Source organism: Drosophila tropicalis, unplaced genomic scaffold (genome assembly GCF_018151085.1).
Source record: "Drosophila tropicalis isolate 14030-0801.00 unplaced genomic scaffold, ASM1815108v1 contig_905, whole genome shotgun sequence".
In the NCBI taxonomy this organism is placed as follows: domain Eukaryota; kingdom Metazoa; phylum Arthropoda; class Insecta; order Diptera; family Drosophilidae; genus Drosophila; species Drosophila tropicalis.
In genome coordinates, this window is record NW_027173405.1 from 1,037,352 (window position 1) to 1,055,882 (window position 18,531).

At 37.4% G+C, this 18,531-nt stretch overlaps 1 protein-coding gene across 1 annotated transcript in view; it reads right to left on the reverse strand.

The window, feature by feature from the left end:
- The window catches only part of LOC137586136 (calcineurin-binding protein cabin-1-like), a 1,431,569-nt gene that overhangs the window by 277,498 nt on the left and 1,135,540 nt on the right, over positions 1–18,531 (reverse strand). The gene's annotated exons all lie outside the window — the stretch shown is intronic.

Here is an 18,531-nt window from a genome sequence, read left to right on the forward strand (position 1 = left end):
ATATATATATCCAATAAATAAACATAATCAAAAAACAGAATCGAAGTTTTTCATATAGAAAGAAAATAAGAGCCAAACAATATCGGATGACTTCTTTTGCGCTAAAACTTTAAATAATTGTACAAAATTGGATGTCTGTAACTAGTATAGTCTTTGGCAAAACATTTTTGTTTAAATTGCGGGGGCGAAAGCGGAGGTAGATGTTGATGCGGATACTTTCTAGGGTCAGAAGAGTTTCCTTATGCCTATTACATACATTTTGGCTACTATAATATTTTACTTGGCCATAATATTTTTACTTGTTCCAAATTCTTTTTTTGTATCAATGCACAGACAAACCCTTTCAAATGTAATTTCCATTTCTTTTTCTTCTTCTTCCCCAAGCTGCATGCTGCGATTGGCACGCATACACATACAGTTTATGTAGCGTTGCTTCTGTGTGCGTATGCGTGTGCTCAGCTGCTCTGTGGATTTCAAGCAAGGACGTAGTAGACTGGCTGCAGTGCTGTCGATTTATATTGACTGTAGTTTGTGTTCTATTTATCCGATCTGATTGAAATTATGATTTCTTATATTCAAAACTATTATATTATTAAATTTCACAGAGAGACTCAAATTTTTTAATTTATGTTTCTTTTATAACAATATGATATAGTCGTTCGATCCTGTCAATTTTCATACTTTATCTGCTCCGGGCTATAAGTAGCTCAAATATCCAGTTTCATCCCGATAGATCTTAAGATGGCGGCGTGAAGTTGATTTGCACAGACGAACGGACGACTCAGATTCTCATGCTAATATAGAATATATATACTTTATGGGGTTGGAAACGTCTTCTTCTGTGCTTTACAAACATCTGACCAATTTTGTGGTACCCTCTGCAAGGGTATAAAAACAATATCGGATGACTTCTTTTGGCCCACCTTGTACCCTATTTCGATATATATAAATACGGGAACAATTTATTTTGAACAGTTTTTAAAGATTTTATTTGATAATATCCAGACGTCATATCCAGCGTTGTAAAGAAATGGTTTCCTGGTAACTTTGCCAATTGCTTTTCTACGACTGGCATCGGGTAGTGTTGTTGTACTGTGACTGAGTTGAGGGCTCTGAAATCAACACATAAGCGATGTTCTCCATTGGGTTTGGGCACCAAAATGCTGCATGTGGTGATGTGCTTCGTTGGATTATGTTGAACTTCAGGAGTTCATCTACTACTGTTCGTAATGCTTCTCTTTTTGCAAACGGTACTTGATATCGCCGTCCCACAATTGGATTCGTGGTTGTTACTTTGATCTCCATCTTTGTTGATTTGCACATGCCAATATTTGAAAAATCTTCGGCAAAGTATTCTGTCACCTGTTTGCGCTGAGGATCGTCAACCGGGCGCCGATGTCAAACTCGCATTTTACCTCCATCGGAGTTTTAGTTGACTTCGTTTCGACCTTTGTCTTTGCACATAAAATATCCGTTCCTAAAAGGACTGCATGATTAAGTTCGTTATCTTCAACTAAGTAGATGCATACATTTATTCGCTTGTTATCCCAAACGATCTCCGATAACAGGCATTCCCTTGACTCCAAATTCCTCCTCCAAAACCTCTGAAAGAATTGGTCATAACCTGTAGAACTGCGTCCTTCGGTACCTAAGACTTTTGCATGAATGTATTGTCACTGCCAGTGTCTACAAATGCCTCATATTCGTGACCTTCATCAAGTATTTTCTCTAAGATTGGTGGACGTTTCTTATCCTTTATACTATCAACTTCCGACACCGTTGACCGATTTAGTCTGCAATCTTTTCTTCATAACCCATCTTAGAGCAAATCGAACATCTTGGCCTTTTCGATTCCAACGGACACTTGGCTGTCCATATGTCCAATATTATTACAATTAAAGCATTTTGGACCCTTGGCCTTATTCTAATTGTTAATTTCCATAGTCTTTGCGGTATCTGACGATGCGTATTCCGCCGTACGGTATGACTGCCATACGGATAAAGAATTCATATTCTTCATTGACCGAAATAATTCTGAACATGTACATAAATTCATGGCTAGTAAAGCTTTTGTTGACTCTTGCTGATTTAATCCGTTGATAATATATGAGTTCTCGACCTATCGCCATCATTGAGTAGAAGTATTCAATTAAAGTTTCGTTATGCTTTCTCTTGCGTCGCATCATTTTCATCCTTAAATTTACTTCATGTCTGATATACTCTTTGTGAATCCAGCCAGTCTTTAGCTACACCTCTTGTGCTGTACAGCAAACAATATGGTGGCATCTCTCCACTCATACACCAAAAAGTATTGCGATCACTGCTTCTTTTATTGGAAGCATTCCTATAACATCTTTTATCGATGTATTACTGTTGTAGTCCAGTGGACTTATCCTTTGTCCCATAGCTTGTTGCTCAACTCGTGCTGATGGTTTTCTTCCAACCTTGCGGGTTCGTTTACACGCTCCTGTTGTTCCATTATCGGATTTTCTGTTGGTACATTGATCATTGATACATCTTGCGATAAATCTGCTCCCATTTGTTTCAGTTCAAGATACCGATTTGTTGAATACATTTATCACAGCTTTAATTCTAATGGAAATAATAAAAATTATATATATAAATATTGTGTTCTACCAAAGACGTCCGATCGTCGCCGCTTCTCCAACAAGACTCCCGTACTCTCCCTCTACGTTCTCTCTCTGTGCTCTCTCTCTGCATGCTCTCTATTTATGCTCTCTGTCTCTGTATGCTCTTTGTCATTCTTGACAGTATATTAAAGTTAACACCATACAGCAGCATAAGCGGCTGCAGCAGCAACAGCATATGCTTCCTATATAATTAAATATCTGGTTTTCCCAAAGAGGAAAAAGAAGATAAAGTGAGTTAAAAGCAACGTATTTTATTATTTGAATGAAAACTTAAGACTGAGTTACAAAAATGTCCTATGGTTATATTTATAGGCTAAATTTGTGAGCCCTTTAGTTGCGTGATTGATATTGATGCGATTTGATTGGCCCGAATTTAGATGATGAATTAGAGTTCTCACGATTTTGGTTTTTAGGGGGACAATATTTATTGCAAGTGTTTAATTGTTTACGTTAATTATGAGTTAGCGTTCACACGCATTCATTTTGAGGGGAAAAATTGTTATTGCAAGTGTCCAATTGTTTATAAGAACGGATGTTTACTTTAACGTTCTGAATTTTAGGGGGCGAAAAATTTATATGTTATTGGGTATTGGAGTTGGATATATGACTCCCCTATCCTAAAGAAAACAGTCTCTCCTAAGGCGGATACATTGGGATATAGCGAGGGGTTATTCGCAGCTGTATAGATTGAAGTATCAATTTTGTTTATAATTTGGGACTCAATTTTTTCAATAATTGTTTTCAATTGGTTTCAATTTTTCCTGTGCGAGCTCGATTGTCGTTTGATCGAAAATGCTTAATTATTAATTTTTGTGGCATTGTCTTAAACTTATAGATTAAGTATGTAATCAAACTTATTATAGTAAGTACAAAAGTGGTTAATGTAATAGTTTGAAATACAGTATAATTTTTGGTGTGTTCGTTAATTATCTCATTTGTATGGATAAAGGAAATAGGTTCTAGCCTGGTTATATTGGTTGTTACATAAATGGTTTGGCTATAGTCAAGCAATGAATTTATTATTGATATTTCGTTTAATTGTAAGGCACAATCGTAAATTTTTATTATGTTATTAAGTCTTTTTTGATTAAGTTAAGTTTTTGGTAAGTTAGATGTTACAACTATGTTTGGTTCAATGTAATTAGTTTGAAAATTCTTATATGTTTTAGTATATTTGCAAGTGGTTGGGATTTGATTTAGAATGCCTATTATACATTTATTAGTTTCTATTTGTTTTGTATTTTTAATAAACAAATTGTTGTTGTCAAAATAGTATTTTTCGTATGAATTCTCTGTTAAAATATTTTGATTTTCTTCTGGATAAAGATGTAGATCAAAGATAGGGGTTTTTATTATTTCTTGGGGAATGTTTGAAATGATAAATATCTCGTTTGAATTTGGTTTAAGCCAGGTGGAAGTTTTTGTATTCAATAGTTTTTCCGAATTAACATGACTTAAGTGATTATGTTTTAAAAGTTTTGGGTTGAAAATTCCTAGTCTAGTGAGCTGCATGCCCATTTCTATGTCTTCAATGTATTCTGTGAAATGCTCAAAATTAAAGATTAGAACTTCTAATCTTACTGATTTTTCTTTTTCTTCCCTGAGGTTGTTTATTACTTCTAAACCTTTATTAACAATGTCTATTACGTAATTTAGTTCGTTTGCTTGTACGCTATTGCTTTAAAGATTATTTATTTTTTCTTCTAATTCATCTTTTTCGTGCTGTTCAAGAGTACCAAAGAGATATTTGTATATTGAACCAATTCCGTTAATTAGTCCTCGTTTATTACGTTTTACAATGTGTATTCCATTAATATTCCTACTTATTTTTTCTGTTAAGTATTGAATATGGATTATATGTTTAAGTTCCTGTGCTTGTTGCATTAAATTAAATTGTTATATATAATGTCTATTAGAGTTAAATTCACTTTTAAATAATGATATTCAAAGTTTGTCGGTAGATCCATGGTTCCTGTTTTAAATATTAAGTAACCGTTTGGTGCTTTAACTGGGCTTATTTATGTCAATAGATTGTTTACATGTTGTTTTTAATGTTAAAAGTAGCATAATGCACAAAAAAGTCATCTTGAGTTGTCGACCTCTTATTAATTAATTGTCGTGTTTGCTTTTATTAACTTTCTTTTTCTTCTTGAATTTGGATTTGTAATGTGTGACTTTTTGTCCTCTATTTCTTTCTTCAAAATGTTTCTCGTCTAACTGATTTATTTCTCCTGTCTTTTTGAATGGATTTGTCGTTTTTGACTTTATTAATGGTGCTTGTTTAAATCTAGTGTCGATTTCGAAGTCGTGTCTATCTTCATTTAAATTGTTTATTTGAGGTATTTTTTGTTGTTTGGGTATTATAGTCATGGGTTCCTGCATAGATAAAAATGTCCGCTGGTGTTCGGTTAGTTGTTTTATGTCTCGTTTAATGGTTGTATACGTAGAGAATTTTTTCAAATTTGATTTTTTATCTTCAATGTCATATTCACTATTTATAATTCTGAGTTTTCCATTTACTGTTTTATGGAATCTTTCTACGTCTGAAATGACGTTTTTACTTGATGTGATTTCTAATTTTACATTTTCTTCTTGAAGCCAATTTTTTAGTGCTATACACAGAAATGCTGAATCTTTGTCTGATTTTATTTCTATTGGTTTGCCCATTTCAGTGAATACTTTCATAATTGCTCTCTTGGCTTCTAACCAATCTCTAGACTTTACTTTTACAAGTGTTGCAAATTTGGAGTAAATGTCAATACATGAAAGGAATTGTAAATTGTCGATCATGTAAAAGTCCATGACGTATTTTTCTCTGATATTAAAAGTTTCTGGTGTTATTTCAAAAGTTAATTTTGTATTTCCATTTTCTATCTTTGCGATACTGCATACTGAGCATTCATTAATAATGTTTTGAATTAGGTTTTGAAATCGGGAAAATAATATTTTTCTTTAAACAAATTAATCGTTTTTTCGATTCCTGGATGTAATAATTCTTTATGTTGTTTTAGGATTATTTCTTTAAATTGTGCAAACGTTTAAAGGTCCTCTAACTTAATGCTAGATTTCGAGGTTTTGGTATTTGCATTCGATAGTATTATATTAATAAAAGCTTGTTGGAATATGGGAAATCTTGTTCATTATGAAAATGTAGTACAGTGTTATTACCGCAAAGATATCTTATGATTATATCCCTTGCGTAAGCATTGGTGATTTCTTTGTATGTTATTTTTATGTGTGTTTCTTCTGTTGTTATTATATGACCAAGGAATGCTGTTTCCTTTTTCATAAATTCGCATTTGTAGAATTGGAGTTTAAGATTAGCTTCTCTTAGTTTTTTAAATACCTTTCTGAGTGATAGTATGTGTTCCTCCAATGAAGTGGAGTACACAATGATGTCATCCAAAAAAATAAGGCAATCCTTATAAATAAGGTCTTCCAAAAGATTATTCATGCATCTTTGGAATGTTGCTGGGGCGTTTTTAAGACCAAATGGCATACGTGTGTATTCGTAATGGCCATGTTTAGTTGAGAAAGCTGTTTTTGCAATAGATTCAGGATCCATTTGAATTTGATGAAATCCCTTAAATCAATGGTGGTGAAGTATTGGCATTTTCCCAGTTTGTCGAGAATTTCGTCCATCATGTTTTGTATGAATAGAGTGCTTTATTGTACTCGTGAAAGTCAAATTTTCACCTTCGCAGTACTGAATGTCACTGAATTCGTAAAAGACTTTTTTTTTAGTTTTTGAGTCTCTTTGTTGTTTAAATGGTCGAGTCTATAGTCATTGCTTTCTATTATTTCATTTTCAATCGCAAAATTTGTTTCTGGGTCCCTTTCTGTGGGTGCGTCCAAAACTTCTATGTGTTGTTCTTCTTTTATTTCTTCAACATCTCTAAAATAAAATGTATAGTTTCCTAATTTTGCCTATTCTTCTTCATAATTTATTTGTGCTTTGCAGGCTTTTAGGAAAGTTCTGCCTATCTACATGTCGTATTTATTTGAAAATTTATGGATATAAAATTTTTGTTCTGTTGGACAAAGTTTGCTGGGTGCAAGGAAAATAATTTATTTTAGTTCTACTGCTCCTTCAATCATGTGAGTTTTGGAATCTCCTAAATAGGTTTTGAAATTAAAAAAGTTTTCGGAGATTATATTAATTGAAGAGCCTGAGTCGACTACACATCTCAAAGGTTTATTGTTCATCATTATTCTGATGAAGGACTTGTCCCTATCTCTTCTTCCGATTGATCTGAGGCACTCTGATGAAAATTTCATAAAAATCGAGTATGCTATGAAATTTACATATGTGATAATATTGGATATAAAACCCCAGATCCCAAAATTTGAATGTGATCGGATAAATATAACACAAGTTACAGTCAATATAATAATCGGCTCTGCTCCCAGCTCTGCCGGCAGCGCTGCTTGCTATCTACTACGTCTTTCGTCATCAACAGAGTACATGCATACACACACAGACGCAACGCTACATAGCGTGTATGTGTATGTGTGCGTTGCTTTGCTTGTAAAAAATTATTATTACCAAGGACTGCAAGGGTATACAAACTTCGGCATAGCCGATGTTAGCTTCTTTGATATTTTTTTTTGTTTTAGTGGTGTTTTGTCTTTTTTGATTTTTTTTTTTTTTTTTTTGAATTTCTGGGTTTTAGTGAAGTTTTGTTTTGTTAATTTTCTGTGTTTTAGTTATGTTTTGTTTTGGATTTTGTTTTTTTGTTCGCACACAAGTTGGCGTTTTTCTTCCTCAATTGGATTTAATGGTTGTAACACACAGTTGATATTTTCGCGCACAGTTGGCGTAAATATTTTTTTTCACTGTTGAACACTTTTGAGCACTACCCGTAAGTTCTTAATGTCGGATCGGAGTTATATAGTGATTATTCACTAATTCTATGTAACACACGGACAATAATTCTATATGTAACACGGATAGAATAACTAGTTCACTTTTTTAATTGATATATGACTATATATGTTTCCACAAGAAGAAAATTACAATCAACAACGTAAATAATGAGGCACAAAGAAACTCGCATCACAAATTCAAACGCAAAAGGTTACACAAACTCGCTCAACCAGCAAGTTTTTATTTTGTGATGAATGCAAGCATTCCCTAGATAAATGTAGTTAATTTAGAAAGTTGGAGGTGAAGAAACGCACAAATAACGTCTGCCTCCCATGTCTATAATTTCTTAAGAGACTATATAATAATTGTGAGCAATACAAGATCGACAACTGTGAACGATATCTTCATCGCTTACTTCATAAGGCAAAACATAGATAAGAATAGATTGTCAAGTTGTAGACAATCATTCAAGAAGTCCAAAAAGGGGCAATTTTTAAACTGCTACCAGTAACATTACGTAGACCAACTGTTTTTTCTTAACGGTGGTAGCACAACCACAATGTTGGATATGAATTTAGCACGTGATATTGGTATAACTGGGAAGCCTGAATCGTATTGCTTTGGATGGACAGAAGGAATCTCTAGATATGACGAGACTTCAGAAGTCGCAAATATTGCTCTCACTGGCGATAGCAAAACTCAGAAGCTTAAGAACATACGTCTTATCAAGTACTTGAATTTACCAAATCAACGAATCGATCACGAAGCTATACAGAAAGAACTTCCATATACAAAAATGGCAAACTTGAACTCGATTCGAAATCTTCAGCCTTATCTCCTCATTGGACAACGACATGCAACACTCCTTACAACTCAAAGCATACTAAATGAAGACCCAAATTGTCCGATTATGGCTAAAACCAAACTCGGATGGGTCATACACGGTACGGTAAAAGCAAAAGTTAGAGAAGCAGATTTCGGGTGCTGCCACATCGACGATGAACATCTTCGCGATATGCTTAAAAACCAATTTGGGATAGAAAGATTTGGTGTCTGTAAACCAGCCACGGACAAAACTAAATCGACAGAAGAAAAATTGGCTATTACCTATATCCTCGTCTATTGTAAAAGTAAATGGATAATTTAAAGTAAACTTATAGTGGAAAATGGTGAAACTTCCCGATGGTCGCCAAATGGCATAAAAACGACTTAAATGCTTAGAAAGAAAGTTAAACCGAAACTGTGAACTAGCAGAAATTTTCAAATTAAAATTTTATTTGTAATAATCATGATGTCTTACAGGAAATACCCAAAGATCTACATGGCCCGTTAAGACGGATTCGTTTGGGCGTAATAGAAGACATATTTTAAAAGGTTCTCGTTATGATTTGGGACGCACAAAGAGATATATTAAATTCTTAACAACTACTATGCAGAGCATAAACGAGGACATATTGAATGGAACATGGATGCCTACAAAAAGAAAGGTGATTGTAGTGGTCAACTAATATATGATCCCTTGGAAATGGTAACAATAAGTAGTCGGATCTTGATGCGTAAAATTTGGGATGCTTGGCATTGGATGATGTCATTAAAGAAGACCCTGTCAAAAAGTGGCAAGAATGGTTAAACGATCTGATAAGATGTTAATATACCAAGATGTTACTCCCAACATTTATCTATTGCTACAAAAGTCGAACTACACGTCTTATGCGACGCTAGCAGCAAAGCATACGCTGCAGCTGCAAAGGTGCGAGTAAGTTACGCCATGCTTATAGCATCTCAAGCTCGAGTTTTACCTTTAAAACATGCTACGATTCCAAAACTTGAAACATTGCCAGCTGTGTTGGAATGTAGGCTGGCGGAAACTATTGAAAACGAAATACATCTAAAATTTAATGAAATGGTTTTCTGGACAGACTCCTAAACGGTGATTTCATGGATAAACAGTAACGAAATATGTGAAAAGTCCAAGAGGGCAGAATGGAATTGGGTTCTAATCAAGAAAAACATTGCTGATATCATAACAAGAGATTCTCCCATAAAAGTTGCCGCAGACAGATGGCAACAAGGTCCAGTCTTTCTTGAATTGGATAAAAAGATGTGGCCACAGCCAAAATTAAAAGCATCAACCGAACCAGGGCTCATGATGGGTCGCCAATAAGAGCACCCATTTAAAATATTGGAAAAAAGAATTTCGAAATTCACAAAACATGTAAGAGCTTCAGCATTGTTCAAAAGATTTATAACCAGAGGGCCGGGGCTAACTTCGACCGCGTCAAAGTTTGTATACCCTTGCAACTTTTTTGGTAACTCTTTCCTTACCTATTAGCCATCAATGTGGAAGAACGTTTTATCTAAAAAGGGTTATGTTTGCGAAATAATGGCCTACAATCATAGGAAATAACGAAGATATTGATCATAATCACTGTTTTCCACCGATCGTTCCTATGGGAGCTATATGATAAAGTCACCCAATCTTTATCAAATTCGGCACAGTCATTAACAGATATATAACACTAACAAATGTTTAATTTGAAAGCAATCGCGTTAAAAGTAACGAAGTTATTTACAAAAGTCACTGTTTTCGACAGATCGTTCCTATGGGAGCTATTTGATATAGTCACCCGATCTTGATCAAATTTTCCTCAGTCGTTTATAGGCGTAATGAACTCTCTAATATTAAGTTTCACGATAATAGCATAGAAAATAACGAAGTTATTGAGAAAAGTCACTGTTCGTGACTTTGGGGTTTGTATGGGAGCTATATGATATAGTGGTCCGATCCGGCTGAATCCGAGATATACAACCCCTGCAGTATATATACGTGCAAAATTTCAGCTCTGTAGCTCTTACGGTCTAGGAGGAGTTTGCGTTGATCCAGACGGACGGACGGACGGACGGACATGGCTATTTGAACTCGTCTCGTCGTGCTGATCAAGAATATATATACTTTGTATGGTCGGAGATGCTTCGTTCTATGCGTTGCACACTTCTGACCAAAATTTATATACCGTAACGTAAATGCGAAACGATATAAGATAGAACACCGTCGGGGCGATATCGTCTTGGAGAAGTACAATTGGTCTCTATCAAAATGGTATCTCCATGTCCAAGCGGAATGTTTTCACAACGATATAATCATACAACAAAGTGGATCTATCAAAGCACAATGCAAAATTAGTGAGTAAAGTGAGAAGAAGACATGCAGGATGACGCAAATGTTAGTGGAAGCCTTTTGGAGACGTTTCATTAAGGAATATGTCCCAAGTCTAATTAACAGATCGAAATGGGAAAAGAATTGCGACAACCAAAAAGAGGATGAACTTGTGGTAGTAAAATGCATGATAAAGCACACTCAGGAGAAGATGGAATAGTGAGAGTAGCAGACATAAAAATTTCATAAAAACACTTATCGTCGGCCAGTAAAAAAACAATGCAAATTAGGACTGGAATCCCGCGACATAAAGGATCGGACTAAAGACTTGGTTCAACACAAGGGGGCGGAACTATGTCGCAGAAAATATCATTTTATGTGTATTTAAGCTATGTTACCGAAAAATACCATTTCTGTTTTGAAGATGGTATATAAGTCAATTTGACATTTTTGTTCTGAGAGAGAGATGGTCACACTCTCAATAAATAACGATGGCCACACTTTTAATAAATAACGATGGCGAGGAAGCACGTGCCTATGTAAATTTAAAACCAGAGGGCCGGGGCTAACTTCGACGGCGTCAAAGTTTGTATACCCTTGCACCTTTTTTGGTAACTCTTTCCTTACCTATTAGCCATCAATGTGGAAGAACGTTTTATCAATAAAGGCTTATGAATGAATGAATGGCCTACAATCATAGGATTGGTTCTGTTTCCAATCCGAATATATCGCTGTATTTGGTGCATAAGCTTGAGAGCTGTGACTTAAATTGTGAAGGAAAGTTCTTTGATAGATAATACACACTTTTCTCTAGTTTCATTATTAGTTTTGACTACTTCGTAGTTCGAAAGTGATTCATATGCCAAGTTATTTGTATTGACGTCTTGATCTCTATTTATAGTATTAACTTGGGATCTTGCTGGTAACAGTATTGAGTTGTTGGCAGAACTGTATGTTATTGGTACATAAATTGGATATTTAAGGTTATTGAATCTGATTATAAACCAATCCTCAGACGGCTTGAAGTCTAATTGACAGTTGTATTTCTTAATGAAGTCGATTCCTAATATGCCATCGCATGGAATAGCGAAATGTAAATCGACGATATGAAAGTCGTGTTGGATTATATATTTAGTTGTCTGTATCTCAATAGAGGTTAAACCTTTCGATTTGGTTACCTCCTGACTTATTCCTTTTATGTCTATTATATAGTTAACGATTATGTCATGATAGACATCAGAATTTTCTTTGACTATTGAAATGTCTGCACCTGTGTCTACTAGAAAAACCAGTTCTTTTCCTGTGTATACGTTAGCAAAAGTGACAAATATATTCTGACTGAGATTAATTGAACGAACCATTACATTTTCTACTGTTGGGCACTTAAAGGGGCTTAAGAGTTTCCCGATGCATTTTGGGCTATTCTCACGTTGTTATTGTTATTGTGGCATCGATTTGAGTTACCACGTCCTCGATTATTTCCTCTGTATTGACCTCTTCCATTATTATTATAGTTGGTACCATTGTAGTTGTTGTGATTATGATTACGACCACGATAGTTACCACTGGAATTTCCACGTCCGCGGTTTCCACCACTCTGAGGATAATTTCCATAGTAAAGGACAGTATTTGGTTGTCCAGTTGCTTCTGTGCAACTGTTTACGAATTCGGATATGGCATCATTCATGGTGTTGAAGGTACCAGCCTGCATGACAAGTTTTACCTTATCAATTGCGCAATTCTTCGTCATTGCCTTAACTGCAAACTGTGTAGAATAACTTCTGGCTAACGCAAGGGGTAGTCCGTCCGTTATGTACGCACTTTTGTCATCTGCTTAACCTCTGAAGTATATTGGTTAGCTGTTTTGTTGCGTTGCTGTAGATTCATCAGCTTAGCTGATAATACTTCTACAGTTTCGCCTTTGACATTGCTTCTTAGTCCGGAGATGACTTCTGATATAGTTGTCTCATTTCCGAGTAGGTTTCTGGCGACACCTTTTAGCTTTGTTTTTATTATTGAAATAGCTAATTGTTCGTGTTCGCCTTTTATTGATTTTGTAATTTCCAATGTATCGAGAAAACTAGTTAAGTTTTCTGCTTTACCATCAAATACTGGTATAAGCTTTGATGCAGTGTTGATAAAATCAGTATTTGACTGTGCCATTGTAATCAATTTCTTTTCAACTACACTCGAGCTAGTGTCTGAATCTGTAGAATCGTCCAAATCAGACATTAATATAGCGGGGATAGTGAGATTATCTATTTTTTCTTCTTCCAAATCCTTTTGGTCGATATTAATAACTTCTTTTGATGCTGGTTCTTCACCAGTTTCAATTGTTACTGAGGTATTGAGAATATTAGGTATTGATATATCGAGGTCGAATTTTTCTCTAATAGTTGTCAAATTGGATCTTAGTCTGATCAAAAACTTTGATACGTGAGACCAATGATCTTGAGTAAGTTTATCTTTGTGTTCATAAATTAGTATCCGGGCATCATTGAAGCTTTTAACTAATATTTCCACGTGTTTTCTAACTGTGGTCTTCTGTATCGGTCTATTTTGTGTTAGTGACTTATGCGATTTGTCGAATTCTGCTTTAATGTTTGATAATTCCTTTGATAATTCATTCCATTCCATTATATTATGGATGTGAATTATTTCTTGGACACCATCATAACAATTACTCTACCTAAAATTCGATGTTCATCTATTCTTGATCTAACCTGCACACCCGGAATTGTTGTTAATACTATTGCTTTTTGGGTTCCAGTGCAGTGAAACAGTGGTGAATGATAACAGTTAAATGTCTCTATATAAAGTATTTCTAACTCGTATACACTAACAGGGGTTGTGGATACTAACTGCTGAACTCTTCTACTGAAATATGGGTCCCTTTCATATGTTTTTCTTATGGCTCTTTGGATATCCATACTTGATATGCATATACATATATACATTGTTTTACTTTTTTTTTCTTTTTTTTTTTATTTCATTTTCTCTTCGTTACTTATTTAATAACATTTAATTATGTTTTGTATCGTTTGTTGTTTGTGCGGCTCATATATTTTTTCTCAAACATTTATTGTGTACTTTGTACAGTTTATAAAAGCAATTGGCTCTGATGAACAATAAACCACTGTGTTTAATATCTCATAAGAACTTAACTTTATTTTTACTTAAACTTCACTGAACTGTGTCTGCCACTGCTAGAACACGTCTTGATCGTTCGTTTGCTTGCTTATTACTAAATTTTCAATTCTTACGCAACTACGTAGGTCATATAGGTTTATAAAGAGTGACAGAGACAGAGCATACCAGACTGACGCCAGTATATTCTAGAAAACTTAAGAGAAAATACAAAAACAAAAGCATTGTGAGATGTGCAAGATCATTCATGAGTCTTTGCCTTGCTGCGTATAGCAATGCAAGTCAAATGACAATTGGTTCCTCAACATCCCGCCCCCCCCTGAAACTCCGTTTCTGAACCCGGTAGGGCTGCAATCTTTGTGATAGGGCGAGTGACTTCTCCTGATTTGGTGAGAACCTGAACCGCTCTGACGAGGCCATCATCTCCTGTGAACACCTGAGTTACCCGTCCTAAGAGCCATGCCGATGGAGGCGCGTTAGAGTCCTTGATGAGTACAAGTTTACCGATCGCAATGTTTGGTAACTTGGTGGTCCATTTCGGGCGCTGTTGTAGCGATGTCAAGTATTCTTGATGCCAACGCTTCCAAAATCCTTGAAGCATTGCTTGAACATGCTGCCAGTAGCTCAATCGATTGGTCGGAATCTGCAAATAGCCGTCTTCAGGAACTGCTGTATATGTTCTGCCAATTAAGAAATGTGCCGGTGACAGGTAGGCAATTTCAGTATCCGATGCTGTGCACAATGGTCGCGAATTAACGACAGATTCTATTTGCGAGAGCAGTGTGTGCATCTGCTCAAAGGTGAGGACGTTGGTTCCTATTACACGTCGCAAATGCAGCTTAACCGAGCGTACTGCCGACTCCCACTTACCACCCCAGTGTGGTGAATATGGAGGAATAAAATTCCATTTGATGCCTTGATCCGCAAGGGCTTTTGAAACGACATCATTGTGCTCGCGTGAAGCGAGAAGCTGTACCATTTCGTCTAGTGCACGTTTTGCACCAACAAAGTTGCGCCCGTTATCGCTATACATTTGGGAGCACTTCCAAGACGAGCCATAAAACGTTTTAATGCCGCCAAGAATGTGTCGGTGCTGAGATCAGTGGCCAGCTCCAGATGAAGAGCTGAAGTAACCATACATACAAACAGGCAAATGTAGCCCTTTTCCTTCCTGGGGTTTCGTCCCTTGTGAACCTTCAACAAGATAGGTCCAGCATAATCGCATCCAGTATGCTCAAATGGAAAGGCTTGTCGCACTCGAACAGCCGGTAAATTGGCCATTAACTGATTTGCTGTGTGATGGCGCTGTCTAAAACAGTTTAAACACTCATGTGTGATACGTCGAATAAGGTTTCGTGCGCCAATGATCCAATATTTCTGGCGAATTATTACAAACATTGCTGAAACTCCTGGATGAAGATTGACCTTGTGCTCATGTTTCAGCAGCAATTCCACAAGGCGATGTTGTTTCGGCAAAACTACTGGATGCTTGGCATCTGCAGGCAATTGCGACCTTTCCAAACGTCCACCCACACGTACAATTCCATCTTCGTCAACGAAGGGAGATAGTTTGCTTAAAATTGATCGTCGCTCCACCGATTGCTTCCTCAAAAGCAGCTGTCTATCGTCATTGAATTGATTTTGTGCCTGTCGTAGGCAAAACTTCCTTGCTCTGGTAACTTCATCGAACTTTAGAGGTCCTGAATATTTAGACTTGCTTGATTTGATTCGATGAACGAAGCGGAATACATATGCGACCACTCGAACCAGTCTGATCCAAGATGATGTCCTTCCGAGTAGTACCTCAAAAGGGGAATCCTCAATATCCTTGGAAATGGTTGTCAAGATTTTGGTTTTGAACTCAAGTTCTGCTGCTGGCTTGAGAATTGAGCAGCAAGTTGGTGGTCTATTCATTGTCTCTGAGTATAGTGTACAGTCGTGCAGCCAAGATGGTCCCTTCCACCATAGATCAAAGTTAATTAAGTCACTCGCAGGATTCTCTTTAGTGCTGACATGTCTCCAAGCGCTACGTGGTATGGTCTCTAGTATTTCTGCCGTTCGGTTTGCAACAAATGTTTTAAGTTTACAGGGTTGATGCGAAAGCCATGACAAAACGATTGTAGAATCGGTCCATGCGTGTATCTTAACATCCTTCTGGCGCAGACCAGACCTTACTGCTTGGAATAAACGAGCTAATAGTAGAGCTCCGCAAAGTTCCAACCGTGGCAACGACTTCTGCTTTAATAGTGAAACTCTTGTTTTAGCTGCAATGAGTGCCACTCCGATGCTTCCATCTAGGTGTGTCACACGGTTGTAAATGACAGCAGAGTAAGCCTTTAACGAAGCATCTGAAAATCCATGGAGTTCGATGTCATCGGGTTGATTGTCTACAAATCGTGGTATCTTCAAATTCCTTAACGTGAAAATGTCCTTTCTGAATGTTTGCCATAAGTGCGCTTGCTTCGTTGGCAGTTCCGAGTCCCAATCCAGATTAAGCAGCCAATTCTTGGAGCAGAATTTTAAACTTGATCACCACTGGCGCCAAAATGCCGAGTGGGGCAAAGATGCGTGCCGTGTCAGATAGCACTTGTCGCTTCATACAAGTCATATGTTCCGATAATGAAACCTTATATGTTAGGACGTCTTCTCCAGGACGCCAATGCAGCCCAAGCACCTTTGCTGCCATCTTTGAGAAATCGATTTCATTTCCCTCGTTGCTGGCAATTCGTTTACTATTCGAGACCCATTTGCTTAGCTCCAATTGTGCCCGTGACATAAGGAGTATCAGCTCTTCCTTAATGTCGAGCAGTTCTTGTTCGTTCATGGCTCCTGTCAGTACGTCATCGACGTAGAAATCATCCAAAAGTATCCTAGCCGCCCTTGGAAACTCGTATTCGTGATCAGTTGCCAGTTGTTCCAGCACTCTAACTGCCAGAAACGGTGCACATGCCGTGCCATAGGTGACTGTGGTCAACTTGTAATGCTTCAATGGTTCCTCAGGGTCTTCTCTCCAAAGGATTCGTTGAAAATTCTGATGTTCAGGGGCCACTAAAATCTGTCTGAACATTTTGACGATGTCCGCAGAAAATACGAATCTGTGCATTCGAAAACGCAGACAAACGTTGAAGAGGTTGCGTTGTATACATGGGCCAATGTGAAGTGCGTCGTTAAGAGATCGTCCATCCCGATCTTGAAATGATCCATCGAACACCACCCGCAGCTTGGCGCCTATGACTGGATGGTGTGGCAAATAGAATGACTTCATACATACGTTTGTGTCAGCTACTTCCTTCATGTGACCCAGCTGGATATACTCTCTCATAAACTGAGTATATTTTAACTTCAAGCTGGAGTCCTTCATTAGACGACGCTCGACTGCGAGAAAGCGCGATCTCGCTCCTTGAAATGTATCCGCAAATTGTGGGTTTTGTTCCTTGAAGGGCAAATCGACTATGTATCTTCCATTCGAGTTGCGGTTGTGGGTACGCCGGAAGTGCGTTTCGACCTTTTCATCCTCTTTGTTTACAGTTGTGTGTGATGGAACTTCCTCTAGTTCCCAAAATCTTTGCAGTAGTCCATCTATATTAACCGTAGTCAGCAATGACGTAGATGATGTTTGCAATCTTGAAGTGTATACCGATGTGATTACCCATCCAAATATGGTGTTAACTGCAATAGGGTGCCCTTGACCATCGCATATCTTCTCTCCGGTGAGAACTAACCAAATGCAATCATTGCCCAGCAAAATGTCGATTGAGGCGTTAGTTCTGAAGTCAGGGTCAGCCATTTGGTATCCCTTAAATACCGACAGTGATGAAGCATCAATGTTTTCACGTGCCAATGGTGAGGTGATCTTTCCTAAAATGTGAGCTTTAATATCGATGCAATGACTCGACACACGAGACATCATCTGGAGAGAGCAGAAACCTCTGGTTATTCCCGCCTTGACGTCTGAGATGCCCGATGTGGCAACTCGAAATGGCGAACGTGCAAGCCCCAACGTCTGTACGCACCGTTCCGAAATGAATGACAAGTCTGAGGGCTATCCAATAAAATACGGCACGTCAGCAAGGCTCCTTGAGAATTTCGGACGTGTACCAATGCAGTAGGTAGAGTGCTTCTTCGTTGGCCATTTGGCTTACTGGGTCTGGTAACATTCACCATTGCTATCGCTGATGCCGCTGGTGACTCCTCAGAAACCTGGCCTGAGTTGCCTTGGTGCTGCTCTGAGCTATTTTGCTGTGTAGAATGGCCTTCAGAATGCAGCATAGAATGATGGCGGCGCTTGCAATACTTGCAAGAAGACTTCGAGCCACAAGCGCTTACTCCATGTCCAGTTCTCAAACAATTAAAACACATATGTTTCTCCTTCGCAAAGGTGTAACGTTGCTTGACAGTCAAGCTCTGGAATTGAGGACAAGCCGACAGTATGTGCTCAGTACTATGACATTTCATACAATTACCTGTAATGGCAAGCATGGTGCGTGCTTGCCTTTTTCCCTTTTCATCCCTCGGTTTGCTCGCTACATGATCGATAACTTGACTGAGCTCAAGGCGATCGCATCGTGAGTCCAAAAACTTGAGCAACTCTTCAATGGTAGGATTTTCGATATCTTGGCTTTTGTCGATCCATTCACGTCGGGTAGCCTCATCAACCTTGTTGATGAGCAAGTATATGAGCCAACAGTCACGGCCCGTTTGTCCAGAAG